This window comes from Pinus tabuliformis, chromosome 3_2, assembly GCF_031772625.1.
Source record: "Pinus tabuliformis cultivar Carrire ecotype Pingquan chromosome 3_2, CPIR1, whole genome shotgun sequence".
NCBI classification, from domain to species: domain Eukaryota; kingdom Viridiplantae; phylum Streptophyta; class Pinopsida; order Pinales; family Pinaceae; genus Pinus; species Pinus tabuliformis.
The window spans coordinates 1,141,161,777-1,141,169,722 of NC_142302.1; positions in this window are offsets into that span (position 1 = coordinate 1,141,161,777).

A 7,946-nucleotide genomic window follows, 5' to 3' on the forward strand; every position below is an offset into this window, starting at 1 on the left:
AGAAAGGGAGGAGCTCATCCGGATCAACAAAGCTTGGACTTCTACAACAGCGTTTGGACAGAGGTAAGAAAGAAACACTTGATTTCTCATATCATAATGTATGTTTAGAGAAGGATAGCTCCAGTTTGTTTTGTTTGTCATTAGAATGTCTTAGACTTCTAGGAAGGTCAGCTGTGTCCGCACCCTTGACTGATTCCGTGTGACAAATTGGCGACTCCACTGGTCTGCGAAACCAGAGATTCTGGGTTCGATCCCCAGTGGAGTCGCCAATTTGTCACACGGAATCAGTCAAGGGTGCGGACACAGCTGACCTTCCTAGAAGTCTAAGACATTCTAATGACAAACAAAACAAACTGGAGCTATCCTTCTCTAAACATACATTATGATATGAGAAATCAAGTGTTTCGTTCTTACCTCTGTCCAAACGCTGTTGTAGAAGTCCAAGCTTTGTTGATCCGGATGAGCTCCTCCCTTTCTCCAAAACCTGCAATCACCAACAGTCAAACAATTAAATAGCACCTGATTATAACATAAAACAAAGCATATTCAACACATAGACCAAGGAGTACATGAAATAACCCATTAACAACAAGCTATTGAGAAGAATGGACCAATTTGCATTAAAGGTAATCAAAAGGAACCATTACAACCTGAGCCTTGGTGTTGTGCAAGCTCCTTCCAGGGTCCACAAGACTCTTCCTCTACTTTGACAAAGCTCACCCACTTCCAAATAAAACAAGTAAAGATGACAATCTCTCCTCACAAGCTTCTAAATGGGAGTCCTAATTCCTGCATCATTTACCCTTAGAAATCTATAGCTTTCAACCTTTTTCCTTCTGGCTCAATGCCTCTTTTTATAGTGCTCAAGAGGAAGTTAATCAGGTCCACCATCAATGGGATAGTCCCCTCTTTGGATGGGATCACTCCCTTATTGATGGGATAAGTTCCTCTTTGATAGGAGTGCATGAACCATCTGGAGGCGCTCAATACACATCCAAGAATCTTCTAGAATGCTCTAGAAATGACCACACGTAAGTTTTTGAAGATAAAACTTGCGCATTTTAACCTTTTCAGAGGGACGCACCTGCCCCTTTAGATACAGAGCGTCCTTGGACGCAGACCTTATGAACAAAAGGTGCGTAACCGCAGGCAAGGCTTGAGAGAACCTGCGTACCCAGAGATAAACATGTTTTATAAAGACTTTCTCTCTTTCTTGGAGTTTGACATGAATAGTAGAGGCATAAGACTTGCTCAAAAGGGTAGTATGACTTTTGATTGAGCCATACCGACTGTAAATAGCCATGGTGACATTTTTTAGTGTAACAGCCATTTACCTAATGTAATTACCCTAGGTAACAGTGAAAGCATGATAATTGCATCAATCATATGAATTACAATAGTAAAATATTGATTTCCCATAGGTAAAAATCAAATTTGGAGAATAACAGTGAAAAATTAGGCCAACTATCAAACGCGCAACGCCATCTTCAGACCCACTTTTTCCTACCTTCCAGGGGTCCAAATTGAGCCCATGATAGTTCATTGGAAAGCTTATCTTGTCTAGTTTCCAAAACTTGCTTTGGTTTTCAAAATGGGATTGATTTGACCCCCCAAAACTCCATTCCCCCAAGACTAGTCAAACGTGCAGTGCCTGGTCCAAAAAGAAGGTAGAAACATGATTTTTTGGTAGTTTTTTGCCTTTTTCACCTACAATTTTTGTATTCCAAGGTTGGAAACATGGTTTTACTAGATGTCTTGGTCCTTCTGGATCCATTGGCGCCTTCCATTCCTCTAAAAAGTGTCCCAAAAAAGTGTGCAGCGCCTAGGGCGCTACGCATTTGACCATGCAACTGATATGAAATTGCCTCAAAAAACACAGAAAAGGCAGTATTACAAAAAAATGAGCCAAGAGTCTACAAAATTGGTCAAGGAGCTAATGTTTGGTGTGGCTAGGCATGGAGTGAAGGCTCTGCAAGTATATCAAGCTTTTTCTTCTCTTCTTGGTGAGTTAGGGCTTCAATTTTTTCCTTAGCAGCCTTGAGCTCTCCCCTTGCTATTTGGTTTCTTTGGAAATAATACTTTGCCATCCTTCTCTGAATGTTATTATCTCTTTTGGCCTTGTCTAGGAGATTTTCAAGATGATTGTTTACCCTCTCAAGCCAATGCTCTCGATTCTCATTGATCATTTTGGAAAATTGTTCATTTAGGGTGAGCTCATTAGCTAGTTCAGCCTATTTCTATTTTTCTAGCTCCAATGCTCTTTTTAGGCTTCTGGTCCTTGGCCTTCTTCTTGGCACTTGTTTCTCTAGTGCATCACCATATTCTCCATATGCTTCATCAAGTAAAGCCTTGGCCTTTTCAACCTCCCTCTTTGCCTTGATGAGTTGAATCTCCATGACCTCATGTTTGGCCTCAAACTGCTTGTTTTCTTGCTCATAATATGAGATGATGTATTTTTCCCTTTGCAAGTTGATCTGGAGCTCCCTGATGAGTGCATCCTTTTCTTTAGTGAAAATTCTTGTGCTCCCACTATCATCATTCTCACTTAGGTCAACTAACGCAAAATCTTGCTATGTCTCATGGAGGTCCTCCTCCTCATGTCTAATCTCTGCCTCTGTCATCTTTTACTTGCCCTTCTGTACCTGCTTTGCTGATGAAGAAGGCAAGGCACCTCCCACAATATGTGGGGAAAACACCTGCCTATGGCCTCTCTGATAAGTGTGTGTCAAAGTGCCAAAATCAACCCCTTTAGGCTTGATGACCTCAACTTGTTCAATGTGCTCTTTCTCCCTGATTTCGTCTTTGTTAGGTGAATGCATATGCTCATGAAATGGTGATGATGGAGGTGATGGTGAGGCTGACTGATCAGATGAGGATGAATGATCTATGGGCTGAGATGGAGGAATGGAGGTGGAAGGATGAGATGATGAAGGGATACTTTGAACATTTTGAGTAGATGAATGCATGAATATGGGATTAGCTATGAAGGTTCTCCATGCAATGTTGAGTTCCTTGAGATGATAAAGGACCATGATTTTAATGAGGGAATGTTGAAAGAGAATCTTCATTTAATATTTATACTCCCTTTTTTGGGCAATGTAGGCCATCTTCTCAACACTTCGGAAAATATAGTAGGGTATATTGAGCATTTTTACCCTACTGAAATGCATTAAAAGTCGGATGTGATAGGAATAGAGCCTAGAAAATCTACCTTCACAAGAAAAACATTTCATGATAATCTTCATCATTGGGGCATATCTATCAAGGAGGTGTGAAAAAGGAAAATAACCCCTTCTTTCACTTTGGTACCTTGGTTTCATTTAAGGCTCATAATAATGTCCCTCCAAATCACCTTGTTTAAACCATTTCTCCCCAACATCTAGGATTCCGGTGGCAGTTGATATAATGGCAGTAGATAAAGTAAAAGTGACACCTGCTAGAGTGACTTGGTTGTCTTAGAGTTTAGATACAAAGAGCCTAGCCAACTCAGGATCGTGTTGGACTGCTTGAACTTGCTCACAGAAATCATAACAGCCTAGCCATTTGAAGGATGTCATAGCCATAGGAGATGCCAAGAGTTCCTTGAGATCTGTGGGCTCAAATCTATGTATCTTGTCTCCTTTGTGTGTTTTCTTAACATCTGTCTCTTCTCTATTTGTTTCCTCTTCCTCACTATGTGGTTTGTATTTCTTATCTTCCATGGTGTTTAATATCAAACGTAGGGAGGTATAAGGTAGTGGAAATGTAGTTTTTTGGGAATAGGAAATGGGGAAGGGTAAATATGAAGGAGATGGGTGAAGGGATATATGTAATGGAGGAGGATATAGGGTACTAGTATGATAACTTTTGAGATGGGGGAAATTGTTTGCAATGTATGGATTTTGGGAGCCTAGGTATTTGTGCATCTAGGACTTAGTGTTTTGGGACAAAGGTTTAAAGGGTATTTGGGATAAAAGGTTTAGGGAAAGGGAATAAAGGCGTAGGGAAGTGTATAAAAGGAATTGATAGCGCAAGGGTAGTTTTGGGGGAGAGCTAGGGTTTAGATATTGGATGAACACCAAATCTTCAATTAAACTTTTAAAACACTTTGAAAGTGACTTATGGAGGAAGAAACACGTTATCCTTAGTTGTTACTTACTTGTTTGGAGGTCAAATTTCCTTTGGGGGAGCTGAGGAGGTGACTGTAGCCTTTTCTGGACAAACGCACAATGCCAATGGGGAGTTCGCAACGCCTCAAGCAAGCATGCAACGCCTTCACGGAATGCGCAATCCCTTAAGGAAACACACAGTGCCAAGTAAACGCACAGAGCATGAAGAGAACGTGCAGTGCCAAAAGAGAACACGCAACACTTGCTTTGTTCTGCCAATTTTCGCCCAGAATTGTGAAAAGGGTCTCTTGGGGTTTGCTCAATCAATGGTAGGAAGCAAATGAATCTGAGTTTGAATCTAAGAAGTCCTTTATAGCTGAGTGAATTTGATCTTTTAACTTTTAAATCCACTTTCTAATGTTTTATTTCACCTTTTTGACATTTTTTCTAATTTCCTTTCTGACTTTTTCCTTTGCAGGTGGATGATGTTGGAGTTTTGGCAATATTTACTCTTGAATTTTGCTTGGATGAAGTTGGCACATAGAGTTTGAGTGAACAACTTAGGAATAGTAACTTATTACATATAATGGACATAAAATTACATAAATAAATAAAAAATATTACATCTCCCTTTTTGAAATAAATTTACAATCTTGAAACAAAACTCATACTTTGGAATGAAAATTAGAGCTCGGGCAACCCTACTTACATGTTTGCGAATCCTCTTTGAATGGAAAAGGGATATTATTTATTTCACTCTCATGCTTTTGCTGGCTTTATGCAGTGAATGGTGTTTTATTGGACCTTGGAGGAATGAAACCTTGTGACCTAATGGGATCTTGAATAACCAGACTTCATGTAGACTTGACTGACCTTTAAGACATGATGAAATGAGCTTTTATAATGAATGTACACAGGAAGGTGGGCCAACAAATATTGATTTTTTGAGGGAGAGTGGGATTTTGACTTAAGCTACCATCAATGAGTAAATTTTTGCAAGAGGACCTAGGTGGAATGATAAAAATTTCAACATGGGACACTAATATGATATGAAAGAGGAGTTTTGATCACTGATGACAATATGCAAATACTAACTCTAACATGTCCATTTTTGTATATAGCTGATGTTGATGGTTTTTTTTTTGCAATAGCCTGTACATTTTAGGACCTTATATAAATACCTTCTCTCCTTTCATGAAAAGTATTGCTTTGAAGTTGACCATGTAATCTTTTTTTATTAATAGAAAAGGTTGACATTTTCTTTTCTGGAAAAATTCATACTCTTGAAGCCAATAAGATCTCTAATTAATCATGGTTTTGAAGTAGATTAACATCATACCCTTAGTTAAATCTCACAAGGAAGACTTTTAATTAGTTAAAATTATGAAAATAAATTAACTATATTTTGAAGCAATTTTAATACGATACTCTTTATATCATAAAAATTGATGTTTAATATTTTATAGATGGATGTTTTTCAAAATCCATATTTATATGCACAAATTATTATACATATTTATGTGCAAAAATTATTATATATGTGATGGTGGACATAATGCTGAATTCTTTTTGTATTTTCCAATAATGATATTATCACAACATAATAATTAATTTTATAATATTTTCTAATAATGATATTATCGGAAGATATATAGTTCTTTACATTATGAGATGAAATTTTGATATTATCATATATGTGATTCATTGTAATGATTATGAATGGATGATAAAAATGTGAAATCCATATATAACATGGACAAATAATGGATTTTTCAATATAAATGATTGAATTTTAAAAGAAATGATAAGTTTAAAAACATATATTTGCCTAGCTATACTAATCTGAGTATAAATGTGGGAGAAAATTGTCTCACCCTTTATTATATAATAATCATTCCTTCTAAATTCACCCTTTATTACATAATACTCATTCTTTTTAAATGCAACACTTATAGGAGGTAGGGTCTAATATCTTCAATTAAAATACATCCAAATATTGGACAATGTTACATTGATATAGGATGATAGACTAGTGACAAATTAAAAAAAGAAAATGAAAAAGCAAAACCCTTATTAATTTCAATAGTGGGTTGTCCAAAGAGCATAAATAATTCTAGTACCTCCAAATATTAGAGAGTTTTATATTGCTTTAAGATAATATGATAGTGACAAATTAGCAAAATAAAATGAAGAAAAAAACACTCCAATCAATGTTGGTAAGAGAGGGGTAGGTTGTCCAAAGAGCATAAATAATTATAGTATCTACAAACATTAGAGAGCTTTACATTGCTCGTCCTAGGATGATGAGAGGGGTGGGTTGTCCAAAGAGCATAAATAATTCTAGTATCTACAAACATTAGAGAGTTTTAGATGAGGATGAATGATCTATGGGCTGAGATGGAGGAATGGAGGTGGAAGGATGAGATGATGAAGGGATACTTTGAACATTTTGAGTAGATGAATGCGTGAATATGGGATTAGCTATGAAGGTTCTCCATGCAATGTTGAGTTCCTTGAGATGATAAAGGACCATGATTTTAATGAGGGAATGATGAAAGAGAATATTCATTTAATATTTATACTCCCTTTTTTGGGCAATGTAGGCCATCTTCTCAACACTTCGGAAAGTATAGTAGGGTATATTGAGCATTTTTACCCTAGTGAAATGCATTAAAAGTCGGATGTGATAGGAATAGAGCCTAGAAAATCTGCCTTCACATGAAAAACATTTGATGATAATCTTCATCATTGGGGCATATCTATCAAGGAGTTGTGAAAAAGGAAAATAACCCTTTCTTTCACTTTGGTACCTTGGTTTCATGTAAGGCTCATGATAATGTCCCTCCAAATCACCTTGTTTAAACCATTTCTCCCCAACATTTGGGATTTCGGTGTCAGTTGATATAATGGCAGTAGATAAAGTAAAAGTGACACCTGCTAAAGTGACTTGGTTGTCTTAGAGTTTAGATACAAAGAGCCTAGTCAACTCAGGATGGTGTTGGACTGCTTGAACTTGCTCACGGAAATCATAATAGCCTAGCCATTTGAAGGATGTCACAACCATAGGAGATGCCAAGAGTTCCTTGAGATCTATGGGCTCAAATCTATGTATCTTGTCTCCTTTGTGTGTTTTCTTGACGTCTGTCTCTTCTCGATTTGTTTCCTCTACCTCACTGTGTGGCTTGTATTCCTTATCTGCCATGGTGTTTAATATCAAACTTAGGGAGGTATAAGGTAGTGGGAATGTAGTTTTTTGGGAATAGGAAATGGGGAAGGGTAAATATGAAGGAGATGGGTGAAGGGATATATGTAATGGCAGAGGATATAGGGTACTAGTATGATAGATTTTGAGATGGGGGAAATTGTTTGCAATGTAGGGGTTTTGGGAGCCTAGGTAGTTGTGCACCTATGACTTAGGGTTTTGGGAAAAAGGTTTAAAGGGTATTTGGGATAAAAGGTTTAGGGAAAGGGAATAAAGGTGTAGGGGAGTGTATAAAAGGAATTGATAGTGCAAGGGTAGTTTTGGGGGAGATCTAGGGTTTAGATATAGGATGAACACCAAATCTTCAATTAAACTTTTAAAACACTTTGAAAGTGACTTATGGAGGAAGAAACACGTTATCCTTAGTTGTTACTTACTTGTTTGGAGGTCAAATTCCCTTTGGGGGAGCTGAGGAGGTGACTGTAGCCTTTTCTGGACAAACGCACAACGCGAATGGGGAGTGCTCAACGCCTCAAGCAAGCGTGCAACGCCTTCAGGGAACGCGCAATGCCTTAAGGAAACACGCAGTTCCAAGTAAATGCACAGAGCATGAAGAGAACGCGCAGTGCCAAAAGAGAACACACAACACTTGCTTT